The sequence below is a fragment of the Mirounga leonina genome, unplaced genomic scaffold, assembly GCF_011800145.1.
Source record: "Mirounga leonina isolate KUSES-001 unplaced genomic scaffold, KU_Mleo_1.0 Mir_127, whole genome shotgun sequence".
NCBI lineage: Eukaryota > Metazoa > Chordata > Mammalia > Carnivora > Phocidae > Mirounga > Mirounga leonina.
Window position 1 is genome coordinate 40004695 of NW_023270316.1, and position 16453 is coordinate 40021147.

A 16453-nucleotide genomic window follows, 5' to 3' on the forward strand; every position below is an offset into this window, starting at 1 on the left:
ATGTTCCATTTTCTCTCCAATTGTTCTTACACTGTTCAGTTGTTCCAAATGAGTCACGTCTCCATACATTTTAGTATTTTTCTGTTAGAAAAACCCAGCAGAATAGCTGTCCACACCATGCTATAAATACTCATTTCAATCAAAGCTTAAGTAAAAACAGTTTGAAGACATTTGCAGCTTCTAAATCTTTCTTATTGTGTGGAGGCAGATTCTAATTTAGAAGGCAGTACCTCTATTCCAGCTGATATATGTTGCTGCCCTTAGAACTGCAATTAAGCTGTGTTAGTGGAGAGGTCACATCAGAAATCATAGAAATTAAACATTTATAACATTGGATCAAAAGTGATTTGTGCATCACACTGATAATTCTCCATTTATACAATTACCCAGTCCTTAGATTGCTTGGGTCTTGAAACATAAAAACCATTAATAGAGCAAAAATAAGTATGAAATGAGCATTAGATGCAGTTTCTAATGAAAAATGTATTAGTCCATGCTAATGCAAGCAAATAGAAGTTAAAAAGATCAGGGTAAGCACGATCAGCTGCAAGAGCATAATCATTCATGATGCTCCTAGCAGTAGAAAAATCAATGTTTCCAAAGGCTTGGGAATTTTAGCAAAGTGTGTGAAGTTCAAAAAGTACAGTCCGTACTTTACACTGGGGCACCACTTTCTGTCCTAGACATTGTATTTTAATAGAAATATTGATAAAATCATACTCATATCAAATAAATAATGCAATTTTTTTTCAACTACCTACTATGTGGCATGCTAGAGGTTGGGTAGGCAACCAAGAATAAAACATAGTTCCTCTTTTATGAACTCAGAGTCTAGTTAAAGGAGGCAGACAAAAATGAATAAATCACAAGATTAAAAATTATGAATAAATATGTATACAGAATCTTATAGCAAATAGGTGAGAGAATGTCACATCTGAATACATGAAGGAAGGGAAGTATCCAAACAAGGATCATATGGGGGTAAAGTGGAAATATTTTCTTTGAGGGATGAGGCAGCAGCTGCATCCCTGCTCATTCCTCTGTAGGGTGTCTCCTTGAAAGCAAAATAGTCTGGATAAGAAAACCAAAGTCTGATTTTACAATGCAAGATTGCAGGCTCTCTGACTCTTGGGACCACATATACTTACCTATTTCTGAAATTAACCTTCTCATAATGTATAAAGGAGACAATCATTATGTGCATCTATTTGTTTCTCAAGGACATAGAGGATTTTTAATTTTTCTTTCTTCCATTTTACTGTTTAAATTTGTGTACAATTCCATCCAGACTTGTAGTTACTTTTGTGCTAATTTAACATACATATGCATGTCTGAGAAGGTTTATTTAATTAAGTTGTTTTCCAACTTTCTCCTATACTGATATGAAAAGAACTTTGTTGGCAGGATTGTTTTATTTTGCCAGCACTGGACAATTGCATATCAAGAATTTGGCAGAGCAGACTTCTGCATTAGAAAGAAGATTACTAAATTCTCTTTTAGTTGTAAGTTATATCTTATGATTCAATTGTTTTCATTAAGAGCTAAGTTAAACCGGATATACTAGGATAATACATTCTTAGTTACTAAAAATGAGAGGATTAAACATAATATTTTTTTAAATTGATGCATTATGATAATCAAAACTATCTACAGCCACAGAGCTCTCAGTTTCTTCCAACATGAATTGATTATCGTATACTATCTTCATCAGTATGAAATTACACTTCTACTTCAGGGAACTCTTGATAAGGGAGATACAAACTGTAGATAACTTTATTGTTCTGAAAAACCCACATGTGTAAACATTAAAGCTTTCCATATTTTTTAAGATTTATTTATTTATTTGAGGGGGCGTGGGGGAAGGACAGAGGGAGAGAAAGTCTTAAGCTGAGCTGAGCATGGAGCCTGATCCAGGGCTTGATCTCAGTACCCTGAGATCATGACCTGACCCTAAACCAAGAGATTGACACTTAATCAACTATGCCACCCAGGCGCCCCTTAAAGTTTTCCATTTTTAAAGATAGCATATCAAGTGACTGTTTATTCCTAAGACTTTGTGAATCACTGAAGTCAAAATCTTTGTTTTATTGTGTCCACCAATACTCAACTATTTTATCATGATACTTACCCAAACTTAATAAAGTCCCTGTGTTCAGAGACTGAATTTAAACAAGTTGTGACTCAAAACATTAAATTATCATGACTTTGCCCCCTCTGCTTTGGGGTGGTGCAAGGACTCTCTCAAAGTAGCAACAGTATTGTTTCACAGACATGTTTCGGTAGTATATATGCCTAATGGCATGTATAAACTGTATTGATACATATAAACGAACAATTCACGTAGTACAAAATTAAGAGATTTGAGTCCAATTAAATAAAAGTTCTGTAAACCCAAAGTTATCGCTAAAATATGGTGTATGTTGGCAGAATAAGCCACATAAAATAAACCCTACTTGACACTGTTAAAAATTGGAGAAAAAGGTGAAAAGTGAAATTTTAAATCTGTATATCTGTATCTCTTTATCTATATATCTATATCTACATCTACATCTATATTAATAGATTACAATAATCCAAGCAGCAAACAAAGGAAAATGCATCTCATTGTCTCCTTTCCCAAGTTGATTTGGTAAGCAAGGGAAGGCAAAGATAAATTTCTTACCTTTTAATCCTGCCCATTCTTCCCTCACATAGACCACAAAAAGTTCTGTGAGAATGACAAGAAAGAAAAAAGAATCAGACAGAAATCCTGAATTGTTTTTTTACTCCTAATTTGGAGTGAAGCAGATGGTTAGGTTAGGCAGAAATTTAGGGGATAGATACACAAACCCCAAACATCCTAATGACAGAAGCTACTCATAAAGTTTGCATTTTTTCCACAAGGCATGAATAAAACTACTCAACGTGTGTGTGTGTGTGTGTGTGTGTGTGTGTGTGTGTCCCATTGGGAAGATAACTGGAGAGTGAAACAAGATTATCATCATCACCCAGAGTTAATTATCTCCTTCAGTAAACAGGAATTTAGCAGAAAGGAAGTTAAATGAGAAAATATATAAGGCAAAATCCTCTAGAGGAATATGAAGGCTGGGGAAATAAAATACTCCAGGGACTCCGTTGAAGTTTTCTCTCTAGCTGGACACTAACAGTGCCATGGCCCCCACACACTGTTAAGGAAACAGCTGTTTCCTTCTAAGATCCTTCCAAGATCTGTAAATGGAATGGAGTGGCTGAGAAGGAGTTAGTGAGGAGTGGTGGTGGGGAAACAAGGAAAGAAGAATATTGTAGGACAAATCGCCACTCTTGAAGTATATCTTTAGGAGACCTTAAATTGGAGGAAAATACAAAGCTAAGTCATGTGATCCACATAAATGCAAGAGTAATTTTCCTGTGTGCCCACGAAGGAGTGGAGAACTGGTGAAAGGCACTTAACTACTTAAGAAGAAAATTATTCACTAAATAGCCAGGGCAAACAGAAGTTTCAAAATAATGAACAAAGCAATGTTGGTCGTGAAATAAATTCCAGATGAATAAAAATTTTCTCATTTGTCACCCGTAACTTGGAACGATCTAGGAGATCATATGTTGAATGTATCTGTTGTAGGTGGAGAAGACAGGTTGCAGACAATAAATGAGGAAATTCCAATGTTGTCAAATTGGAATAATGTTTTTTGTGAGTTTGAGAATAATTTTTTGACACTTCATAATCATGACACTTTAAAGAAATATCATTTGAAGTATTCTCTGAAATCATTGACTGCTGTCTTGTTAATATTGAATTTACAGAAAATTTTGAAGAAGTTCATTAACTTCATGATATGACAGGAGTATTTTCTTTTTAAAAACAGCTACGTTTTAAAAGTAAATTGTCTCCATTTTAACATAATGACAATAAAAACTCTTATTACTTAGGATTCAAATGAAGTATAAATTTACTGTGATTTACCTTCCGTAGGAAGATTTTATAGACAATAACTACTAAAGGGGCGCCTGAGTGGCTCAGTCGGTTGAGGGTTCAATTCTTGGTTTTGGCTCAGGTTGTGACCTCAGGGTGGTGGGATTGAGCCCCCCGTCGGGCTCCGTGCTCTGTGTGGAGTCTGCTTGTTGTTCTCCCTCCCCCCCTGCACCTCCCCCTGCTTCCATGTGTGAGCATTCTCAGGGCACTCTCTCTCTCTCTGGAATAAACAAATAAAATCTTTTTAAAAAAATGACTACTAAAAACATTAACATTTCTTATCAAACTGAAATCTTAACTCCACACAAATATTACTAATACTTTCCAGTCATGAATGGACTGTACACATATTTAATACATTCTTAGCATCTCAAAGATGTATAAACATCTTGAAAATCTTTCTGAGATCTGCTTCCCCACTGTATAGGACTCATTCAAAGTATCACACAATTTCTCCAAAGCTGCAGTGCCTTTAAAACATTTAGTGTTTTCCTAAGATAATTTTATAAATTAATATAAATTATATACTCACACACATGAATAGACACCAAAGGGAAAAAAAAAATAGAGCAAACAGATGTTTGAGTTAAAGTACATCTGTTGGCAAGTAAAGAAATTTTATGTATGCTAAATTTCATTTGCCTTTTATTTTTCCCTTAATGGTAAATATGACAACTAAAAATGGTATTTTACCAATTAAAATAATGATTACAAAGAAGTGAATTTTCTACTTTTGTACCCTAAATGTTGCATTTATTCCATATTTTTATCTTATAAAAGACACACAGAACAAAAATCATTTTGTGTATGGGAAGTGGGATTTACCTGTAAAGTCATATTTATGATGATTAATTGTAGCTGTATACTATTAGTAATTACTAGAAGAATTGTGTTGGGATACATTATGTCATCAACTGACTACATTTATTGTTATTAGCAAGAAAGATACTAATTAGAATCACTTTCTAATTACATATCTGCATATTTTATATTGATATAAATAGCTGCATTATTTTCTTGACACCACAAAGAATAAAAAAGAATCATGATTTATTGCCAGTTGTGGTAACCTATAAAAAGTTAGTTAAGTAAAGCTGAAGGAGCAAACCCTAAACAATGGTGCACACATTTAAAAAGGGTGCCATAACCTAAAGGATTAAGTGGGTGATATTTAGGGTGCCTGGGTGGCTCAGTTGGTTAAGCGACTGCCTTCGGCTCAGGTCATGATCCTGGAGTCCCTGGATCGAGTCCCGCATCGGGCTCTCTGCCGAGCAGGGAGCCTGCTTCTCCCTCTGACCCTCCCCCCTCTCATGTGCTCTCTGTCTCTCTCATTCTCTCTGTCTCAAATAAATAAATAAAATCTTTAAAAAAAATTAAAAAAAAAGTGGGTGATATTTATGCAACTGACATTTCCTACATTTGCATATTGTTGGCTTCTGTAATATCTTAGAACATGTTTAAGTTGATCAAATAATTTATTAAAATAGCCTCATGGACATTTTTAATTATAGTATGTAAGCAAAAATGTCTATTGAGAATACAATAGATACTGATATTATGTACAAGGAGAAAAGGGAAATATTTTTATTTAAAATGCCAATATTCATGGGCAGTATCTTTATTTTATTTTTAATTATATATGTCATTATATGATGAAGAATCCCAGCTTTCTCAGCTTTTCAACATACTTATCCCCAGAAGCCTTTTATTCATTCAACTACTGGATGAGGTTAAAGGTGCTCTATTTGGAATAAGAAAATCTAATTTCAAATATTGGAATAGGAACTTATTTTTGCAAAAGTCATAGGTTTTGCATAAACCACCTGGCCTCCACAATTTTGTAAAAACTAGCTTAATATTTTGGCTTAGGAATTTAGGTAGTATAGAAGCACAGGTAATATATTACATTACACAAACTCAGTGTATTTGCTGAAAAGTTGCTTTTCTCTCCTGAGAGCTGCTCGCTCTTTCTCAATGTATTTATTCTGAAACATCAAATTTACAAGGTACCAGCTAGTTTCCTTTTTAATTAAGTGCTCTTCCAAACCTATATTTCCTTTTGTGAGAGGCAATATTACACATTTCAAAATATATTTTAAACTAAAATGTGAATTATATAAGTTGTATGTATATTAGTAAAATATAGGTAGTATGTTCAATATGTATTTACTTTAAGACCGAGGCATGCATTGAAAATAATAGTGTGGAATAAAAGTGTGTGACAGCTGTACGTATAATCCCAACAGTTTTAAACAATTAGAATCTATTTCTAGTGTTTACTTCTACCTGGTACTAGTTGGGGGTTTCTTGTATATGATGAATCGGATGGTCTTTGAAAGCATCCTTACTACTTAATTTTTTACTCCTTTCTATAAGAAAATTAGTTTTCTTTTTCTAGATGGAATCTTATAAATCATTTATCTTGAAATTGAGACGTCTCTTTCCCATGCTATCATCAACTCTGTAACACAGCTTCTAACAAGAACATTCCCCTATCAAAGACTTTATTCATAACAGAAAGTACTACATATTTGATATCTGTCTCAAATATATATATTTCTTTCTTGGATGACCTTTTTTTAAATTAGAAGGGAGGGCGGGCGCCTGGGTGGCTCAGTTGGTTAAATTAGAAGGGAGGGGAAGTGCAAAGAATCTATTCACAATTTCACTGTGATTTTTTTTTAAAGGATTTTACTTATTTATTTGAGAGAGAAAGAGCGAGCAGAGGGAGATAGAGAGCGCAAGTGGGGGTGGAGGGGCAGAGGGAGGAGAAGCAGGCTCCGAGCCAGCAGGGCACCTGACAACATGGGGCTCCATCCCAGGACCCTGGGATTATGACCTGAGCCAAAGGCAGACACTCAACCGACTGAGCCACCCAGGCGCCCCTCACTGTGATTTTTATATAGGCATATATTTATATATGTCTTTGCCCATTTAGTCAGGCATTAAGTGCTGATATCTTGGGAAACACTTCTGTGTCGAGTTGAACGTGCGAATATTCATTAAGATCAAGAGCTGTGGAAGGGACGCGAGGAAACAGGATTGGGCAGAGAGAAAATGAGCACAGTTCAGGTGCAATAGTTTCAGCTGACCTCACATAAACTTGTGGAGGTTAAATGGCCCCTTGATCACTGGGCAAGGGGAATCCTTAAAAGGATGTGATGTGATGTAGAGCATGGTGGCCTCTGCAGGGGAGGCAATTCCTGAGGAGCTGATAGCTATAAAATGTCTGTTGACAGTACTCTCAGCAATTAGGATAAGTCTTTCCTTGAATGGGGACCAAGGTGACACATCTTCACTACACAGAGTGTGGCGAAGCACATAACAGAAAAGTTGGCACTGTCATTTGGATGCTTCTACTGGATTGTTGATAGGTATGTGTGTGAATATATGTGGTAAGTGTGTGTCAAAGATTTTTTTACCAATGTACTCTTCAGTAAGTCATTTTAGATATGATCATCTTGGGAAGATGAGAGGTAAGTTTTAGTAATTGATATTTATGATTTTCTGTTTACTAAATGTTAGAATTTAAAGTCTGTTTTTTACTTAGATCTTTTTTAGATGTACTTTCCAATTGTTTTCTTTCTGAGTTTGTGTAAAATTGGAATTGATTCTTCACGATATATTTAAAAGAACACATCATTAAACCAGTGTGGCGGCATTATCTTTAGAAAATGCATTTTAAATGATTGATTCAATTTTTTTAAAGTTTGTAACAACATTCTAGTTTTCCATTTTTTACTTCAAACTTGATTATTTATATTTTCTTAGGAATTTGTTGATTTTAACTACATTTGTAAATGTAATCATAGGTTGTTCATAATAGTCTCCGATTATCTTTTGCATAGAGATGTGCTTGCTAATCTTAAAATTTACTGTTTCTTAGGACCACAAATCCATACTTTATATTAATGTTTAAAACCTAAATATGTTATAAATTATTTTTGTCCAGAAGCGATACAAATACCTTCTGCAAAGCTTTAAAAAAATCACAAACCTAGGCTTTTAATATGGATCTCAAAATTTATAACTGTGGTCCCGAGTCTCTACTAGGTGGTCACGAAGCCAAACTTTTAAAATAATCAGGCAAAGAATTAATTGCCTTTTCCATTTTGTTGGTATTTTTGCTGGATATGCAAAAATAGTAGTGGGTACCTTCATATATATATGTGTGTGTGTGTGTGTGTGTGTGTATGTAGGTATACAATGTATATTCTATATTTTTATGTATATAGCATATATAATATATATTCACTTAATAATATTCTTTTAAAGCCATAACAAATATTATTTTAAAATCTCTGTATTGAATACACATTTTTTATTAATTTCTCTAAATATCAAACTTTTTTTGTTTTGCTTTGTTGTTTTAAATATCAAACTTTTAGTATCTTTTTACTTTAAAATATTCTGTGAGGAAATGTGCTTCTGCTGCATACCAAATTACAGTTCTTTTCAGGGAAAGTACACAAGACATTGTTTGAGTTGCAAGCTAAAACACATCCCCCTCCGCCCCACAACCCATGGCCAGCTGTTTTTATTCAAAAAACAAATTGACAATAAAACTATGATTATTCACTTGTGGGTCTTTGGCAGACATTTTCTTAAAATTGAACAAGGTGAAACTATCACTTCATGGAAAACAACCACAGTGTTTGTTGCCAATAATAAAGTGGCAGTGTACAAGCTCCTCAATATTTAAGTTTTCTTATGTGATCAATAGTGATATTAATAAATGTGATTTTTGATAGTGTATAATGTATGACAGAATGTAATGTGTAAATATTTGAGATATCTGCCAACTCCACAAACCACACTTCTACCTCAACTTTGATAAAACTAAAAATAAAATGGGAAATTGTAATTAGAAATTATAGACTTTTCTCTTGGAAGTTGGAGCAATTTCAATTTGGGGGGATAAAATGTAGAAATAGATTGTTAACATGTTATGCTAGAATAGAATATTAACTTGTATAACATACAATTAAAGCTGACATTAATGATCAGTTCCTAAATGTAATTTATCTTTGATTTTGGAAAAGATTAATTGATTAAAATCTAGGCTCATCAATGGGAAATAATACTGTTCATGTTTTAATCAATTAACTGGGTAGAATTGACATCTATAAACTATTCATCCAGCAACAGCAGTTTACACATTCTTCTCAAGCTCATAAGAAGCATTCATCAAGATATACCACATTCTGGGCCATGAAACACACCTTAATATGTTTAAAAGAATAGAAATAATACAATCTTCTCTCAGACCACATTAAAATTAAACTAGAAATTGATAATCCAAAGATAACTGGAACATTATCAAATTCTTGAAGATTAAACCACATCTCTAAATAACAGAGGTGTAAGGGAATAAATCCCAAGACAAATTACAAATGGTTTGAACTAAATGAAAATAAAAACACAACTTGTCAAAATTTGTGGGATTCAGGGAAAGCAGCACTTAGGGGGAGATTTATAAGATTAAATATATATACTAGAAAAGAAGGATGTAAAATCAATAAGCTAAGCCTCCACTTATGTAAGTAGAAGAATAAATTATGCTCAATGTATTTAGAAAAGAATTCAAATTAGAGTGGAAATCAATAAGTATGAAGAAAGGAAATCCATACAATCAATGAAAAGATCAATAAAATCAATGTCTCTAGTAAGAGGGGATGAAAGAGGGGATATAACTATAGATCCCATGGGTGGCCATTAAAAGAATAATAAAGGAATTCAATGAACAACTTCATGCACACAAATTCGATAACACAGATGAAATGGACCAATACCTGAAAAGGCAATCTTCCTAAACTCACATAAGAAAAAATATACAATCCAAATATATATTATCTATTAAAGAAACTGAATAGATAATTAATAACATTCCAAAACAGAAAGCACTAGGCCCAAATGGGTCACTATTGAATTCTACCAAACATTTAAGGAATAAATTACACCAATTTTTTACAACTTCTTTCAGAAGATAGCAGCAGGGCTAATAATTCCTAAGAGGCCATTATTACTTAAATATCAAGTAATAATGATATTATGTAAATATCAAAATCAGGCAAATATTAGTCTATAGTTTCCTTTACTTAAAGACTTCACTTAAAAACTATAGACTAATATCCTCAATTAAAATAGTAGCAGTTGAATCAAACATTGAATAAAAATAATTATTCACCCCCATCAATTTGAATTCACCCCAGGTATGCAATTCTGGTTTAACATTTGAAAATCAATTAATGTAATCTACTACATCAACAGGTAAATATATAAAAATCATATGATCATATCAGTAGATACAGAAAAAGTATTGGGCAAAATCTAACAATCATTAATGATAAAACTGTTGGTAAACTAGGAGAACTTCCTTAACCTGATAAAGAATACCTATAAAAATCTACAGATAATATCATAATTAATGGTAAGAAAATCAAAGTTTTCCCACTAACATCAGGAATAAGGCAAGGACATTGCATCTCACGATTTCTTTTCAACATCATACTGGAAGTCTTGGCTAATGCAATAAGGCAAGAGAAAGAAATAAAATATACACTGAGTGGGAAAGAAGAAATAAAACTGTCTTTGTTTATAGATAAAATGTTTCTCTATATAGAAAATCCAAGAGAATCAATTTAAAAACTCCTCATACTATTAAACGGTTACAGTACAGCTGCAGGATAAAATATTCATATACAAAAGTCAAATCACTTTCCTGCATACCAGCAATGAACAAGTGGAATTTGAAATTGAAAACACAATAATGCTATTTACAGTGGCACTCCAAAAAATGAACTACTTAAGTATATATTTTTAAAAATCACAGGATCTATATGAAGAAAACTATGAAACTCTGATGAGAATCAAAGAAGAATGAAATAAATGGAGAAATATTTCATGATTATTGATATGAAGACAACATGGTCAAGATGAACGTTTTCCCAACTCAATCTATAGATTCAATGAAATTCCATTCAAAATCCTAGCAAGTTATTTTGTGAATATTGAAAAACTGATCATAAATTTATATGGAAAGGCAAGACTCAGGATAGCCCACACTATGAAAGGAGAAAAATAAAGGTGGAACAGTGTGCAACCCAAGTTCAAGACTAATTATAAAGCTACAAGAATGAAGAAAATGTGGTATTGCTAAAAGAATAAACAAATATATAATGCAACAGAGAGCCAAGAAATGGGTCCACATAAATATAGTCAACTCATCTTTAACAAAGGAGGAATAGCAATACAATGGAGGAAGGGTAATCTTTCCAACAAATGGTGCTAGAACAACTGATATCGACATGGAAAAAAAGTAAATCTAGACAGAGTTCTTGTATCTTTCATAAAAATTAACTCAAAATGAATCGCAGAATTAAATGCAAAATCCCAGAACCTAAAACTCCTTCAGAAAACATAAGAGAACATCTAGATGACCTGGAGTTTGGTGATGACTTTTTTTGGATATAACACCCAAAGCACGATCCATGAAAGAAAAATGCATAAGCGTGATATCACTAAAATTAAAATGTTGAGCTCCATGAAAAATACTGTTAAGAAAATAAAAATACAAGCCACACTGGGAGAAAATATTTGCATAATATATATCTGATTAAGAACTGTTGTCCAAAATATTTCATGGTATTTTTCTTTTATCATCTGTGTTTTGTAACTCTGTATACAACCTATTATAAGTACCTACCAATTTGTGTATGCTATATTTAATAAATACTTCATTTCCTGATTTGATGTTTTATGAGTGCTTTTTGTTGAGAAAAATGATACAGATGGATGATACAGTGTGCCATAAAAGATAATGTCTTAGGTCTCCTGTGGAATCATTGCTTCAGTTACATCTAGACATTTCAGTAGTCCATTAATGACTGATAGAGCTAAAGATTAATAGCAGTAAGAATAGTACCACCAGATAATGTGTTAAATAAATGTTATTGCTAATTTTAAATGATGTTTATTATAGATCAACACATAGAATTTAATGTGAAATGCTCACAAATGAAGCTTTGGATTAGGAAATTAGAAGGCATTCTTTCAATAATAAAGAAAATATTTAAAATAGAGATGTTAATGGATAGAAAATATATACTAGTCTATCATTAGGAGAGGAGCAGTGGCTAATAGTATTACAAATTAATGTAAAATATTAATTTAAGCAAATATGACAATAAATTATTGCTTGGCAATATTGATATAATTTTTTTTAATTAAAAACAACATTTTCTCCCTCCCTCTCTCCCTTCCTTTCTCTCTCTCTTTTTTTTTTTAAAGATTTATTTATTTATTTATTTGACAGAGACAGCGAGAGCAGGAACACAAGCAGGGGGAGTGGGAGAGGGAGAAGCAGGCTTCCCACGGAGCCGGGAGCCCGATGTGGGACTCGATCCCAGGACCCTGGGATCATGACCCGAGCCGAAGGCAGTTGCCTAACCAACTGAGCCACCCAGATGCCCCCTTTCTCTCTTTTGAATTCCTACACCATGATCTCTCAAAGAAAGTATCTGGGATACTCTACCACAAATGTTTATCTGTATACTCCAAGTGGAGAAAATAAAAAAAATTAAGCATAACATGTTTACCAACAGCATTATCTGTAAATATAAAATATTATTTGTAAATATATGTAACCATAAAACTTATGCTACTTGCATATTTAAAATGGACAATATTACATATAAAGTAATTTGTTAAACATTATTTATTGCCCACAATTCAGAATCATAGTTATGTTGGAAGTACATTTAAGTATTTTCCTATCTGAAGAAAAGATAATAGACAAAATGAATTCTTTAAATCACTTTCTAATCTATGATTCTATTTAAATATCACTAAATAAACTAAATTAAAAGTCAGGCCATAATCATAAACTTCAGTTAGTTTATCTTTCCCTAGGCACTGTAATTGCCAGTAAAACTAGTATCTTTGATTGTTTTAAATACGAATTAAAGCAATATGCCTGAATATGATTATTAAACTATAGTTTTGAAAAAGGCATCTGCAGTATGTGAAATTAAGTGATTTACCAATACAAAGGGATTTTTCTTTTCAACTGATGAAAGATCAGATTATAACACAGGTTGTTTAGAATAATGTGAATTTGAATTATCACTCTTAGTCATCACCAAAGACCTTTCTGTACTTCGTTAGCTGTCACAAACCACATGTATCATATCAAATGGCACAAAAGCTAAATTGATTTTCTAAAGTTTCTATTATCTTCTACAACACAGCCATAATATAGAATGATTGATTTTTATTACATTAATTCAATGTAATGGCATTAAAGTTAAATAAGCAGCCAAGATTAAAAAGGATAATTTCTGTTTCCTATTAACTTCAAGTATATCATTTTTCTCTGTGATTGTTCAAAGTATGACTGATGAAGTCATTGAAAAGATCCTTTCTCTATGTAGACAATAAAACATAACAATGTAATGTTGAAATATAAAAGCTAGGAAGGGATTCTTCATAGAAAAAATAAGACAAACAGAGTATTAAGGTTTAATTTTTGGTACTATGAATGAACCATATGTTCTCATCTTCAGCATCTGCTAGTTATGGTGATCAGGTTAAGTATTTTTTCAATAAGTGAAAATATTTTGAATTGCTGCTTTTTTAAGTAGGTGGAGGCCATGCAATAAACTAAAACTGAATGGAATGTGTTGTTGTTTTGCTTTGAAGATCTTGGTTAGGGATTCCTAACCTAAATTTGTAATTTATAGCTCATATTAAAAAAAAAATTAAGAATACTCATAAACTTTGGATTTCTTAACATTTTCTAACCTATTCTAAGAGATACTAAAAAATGCTTAGGTTTAAAATACATATTTTCATTATGAACATTCAGCAATCAGAATAAAAGATCATTTCAGACAACATCTATCACTGTGATTTAGCATTATACTAATTTGAGGTTATTCGAACTGCTAGGCATTAGAATGTGCTCTTTCTGACAGTGTAATTAAAGGAGTATGTTTACTTCTCTGATGCTTGTAAGTTTACATGTACCTGCAGACCTGAAGAATTCTCCATTGATTTGTGGAATTAATGAATAAAGTGGATCCTCTTGAGTTTCCTACAGCTGATGAAAAAATGTCAGGGCTGGAAACCTCCTGAAACACTTAAATGTTCCAATAAATGGTAGGTTGAAAACTATACCCCAACATCTGTGGAGGTTTCTTAGGACACTTAGGAGGGCGTTCAGTGTAAATGAACAGGGATTGTGACGGTTGAAGAGGTCTTGCTTTATGGAGAGTTAGTATTTATGATGAACCATGCTTTTTGCTTATGTGAACTATTCTTCTATTCTTCAATGCCAATTGTGTAGAACTACGTAAAATTTGGATTGAATAGTGTTCTCAAAACTATATTTTTGGAAAATCTATGATTCAAAATTTGCACCTCTGAGCACCAAGAAGTACATATGACATGACAAAAACACATCTCTTTAATGATGCCCATAGGACAAAGATGGCAAACATTTTATATGTATGTTCTTTACAGAGTAGTTACTTGTAAAACTGCATATATTGTTTATGAATATGATTTTATATAAGTAGAAGAGTATAAAATTGAGATAATGTTGCAGTATGATTATTTTAAGAAAACCTTAAGAGAGAGACAATGATATAAACTCTAGGGCTTTCTATCTTTTGGTGTACCTGTTGGAGAAACTTTATTTCCCATAAACTTACCTGTGTGCTCTTTTCCATATTATCACGAAAGCAGCTAGGCTCTAATAGAGAAAGCTCCATAACAGAGCAAATGGGTCCTATTCTAAATTTACAAGCCCCTACTTCAAAGTCTTCCTTGTTATCGTCCAGAAAGAATGCATATACGTTCTTACGTCTAATGATGATTTTAAATGTTCTTAATTTTTCTTACAAGTGCAGATATATTACATGTTTGTTGGAAAGGATTAAAATGGCACAGAAACATATAAAAAATAGTGATTTAGCACTTATAATTTAGCACTTATACCATATGCAAGATCATGTCATAGGAGTTATAGGACAGTAGGGAACACGGGCATTCATCAAAACTATCACCTAAATGAATTTAAATTATGAACTATGATAAGTTTTTCAACAAGAAGTACTTGATACTATGAAACCGGTTGGTCCTTGTTGGAGTTGACAAGGGAAGTTCCCCAAAGGAATGAATGGTTAGCTGAGATCTGAAAATGAAGAATAATTAAGTGAAGGGGTCCTCATGCAAACAGGCTCTGGAGTGTAAGAAGAACCCATAAGGAAACACTGTAAGGAAGCCAACGGGATGGGAACTAGAAAAGAAGAAGCTTCGTGAAATTTCATGAACCCTGTAGTGTTAGTCCAGGACCAGATGGCTTTGTTACACCAAATTATTCTTGGACACCTAATAAAAGAAGAAACTTTTCACTTGTTCAAGATGGGGAAAGGTATGCTTCATACTGTGTTCTGATGCAATTGCATTGCCCTCTACCCCCTCAGCCCAATAAGGCTACCCTCTTGTGCTGAAACTAGTTACAGTGCCCACTTGGGCAAAGCCAGCTACATTTGGGTATCATCCATGATGCTTCTCTTCATTCAAATGTGGAATTTCATCCAACTTCTAGCTGCTTTTGCTGACACTCCTGTACTTTCAGTTTGTTTTTAAAAGTGTTCCCCTTGGATTTTATCATATTTTACCAGCAGGAAAGTAAGTGTAATAAATGAACAGATCTGTCTATCTATCTATCTATCTATCTATCTATCTATCTATCTATCTATCTATCATCTATCTATCATCTATCTATCAATCTACCTATCTATCATATACCTATCTATCATAAAATTTTCCATCTTTACTCTTTTTTTTAAAGGCTTTCTCGTCTAGACCTTATAAATAACCAAGCTCAAATTCAGATCCGAGGATACACAGTAACCATCAACATACAAAATTTTGTTTTGTTTTTTAAATATAAATAAGAATGTACTCATGATATTTGAATCATCTGAAATAAAATATCTAGTAATATTTGGGGCACCGGGCTGGCTCAGTTGGAAGAGCATGCAAACTCTTGGTTTCGGGGTTGTGAGTTCGAGCCCCACATTGGGTGTAGAGATTACTTAAATAAAAACTTAAAAAAAGAGATAAACATTAGGGGTGCCTAGGTGGCTTATTCAGCTAAGTGTCTGATTCTTAATTTCAGCTCAGGTCATAATCTCAGGGTTGTGAGACTGAGCCCTGAATCAGGCTTCATGCTGGGTACAGAGCCTGCTTAAGATTCTCTCTCTCCCTCTCCTTGTGCCCTTCCCCCCGCTCTCTCTTTCTTTCTTCCTCTAAAAAAAAAAAATCTGGTAATATTTCTTCAATGAGATTGAATACATTAATTTCTGAAGTAAGCAGAAAGAACAGGAAATGGAAGGTAAGAACTAAAATAAGAATAACTCTTCAACTGATTAGCAAAGTACTTCTTTGCCAAGGAGCCATTCACTGTTTTTATATTGTAAGCTTCTTTCTACA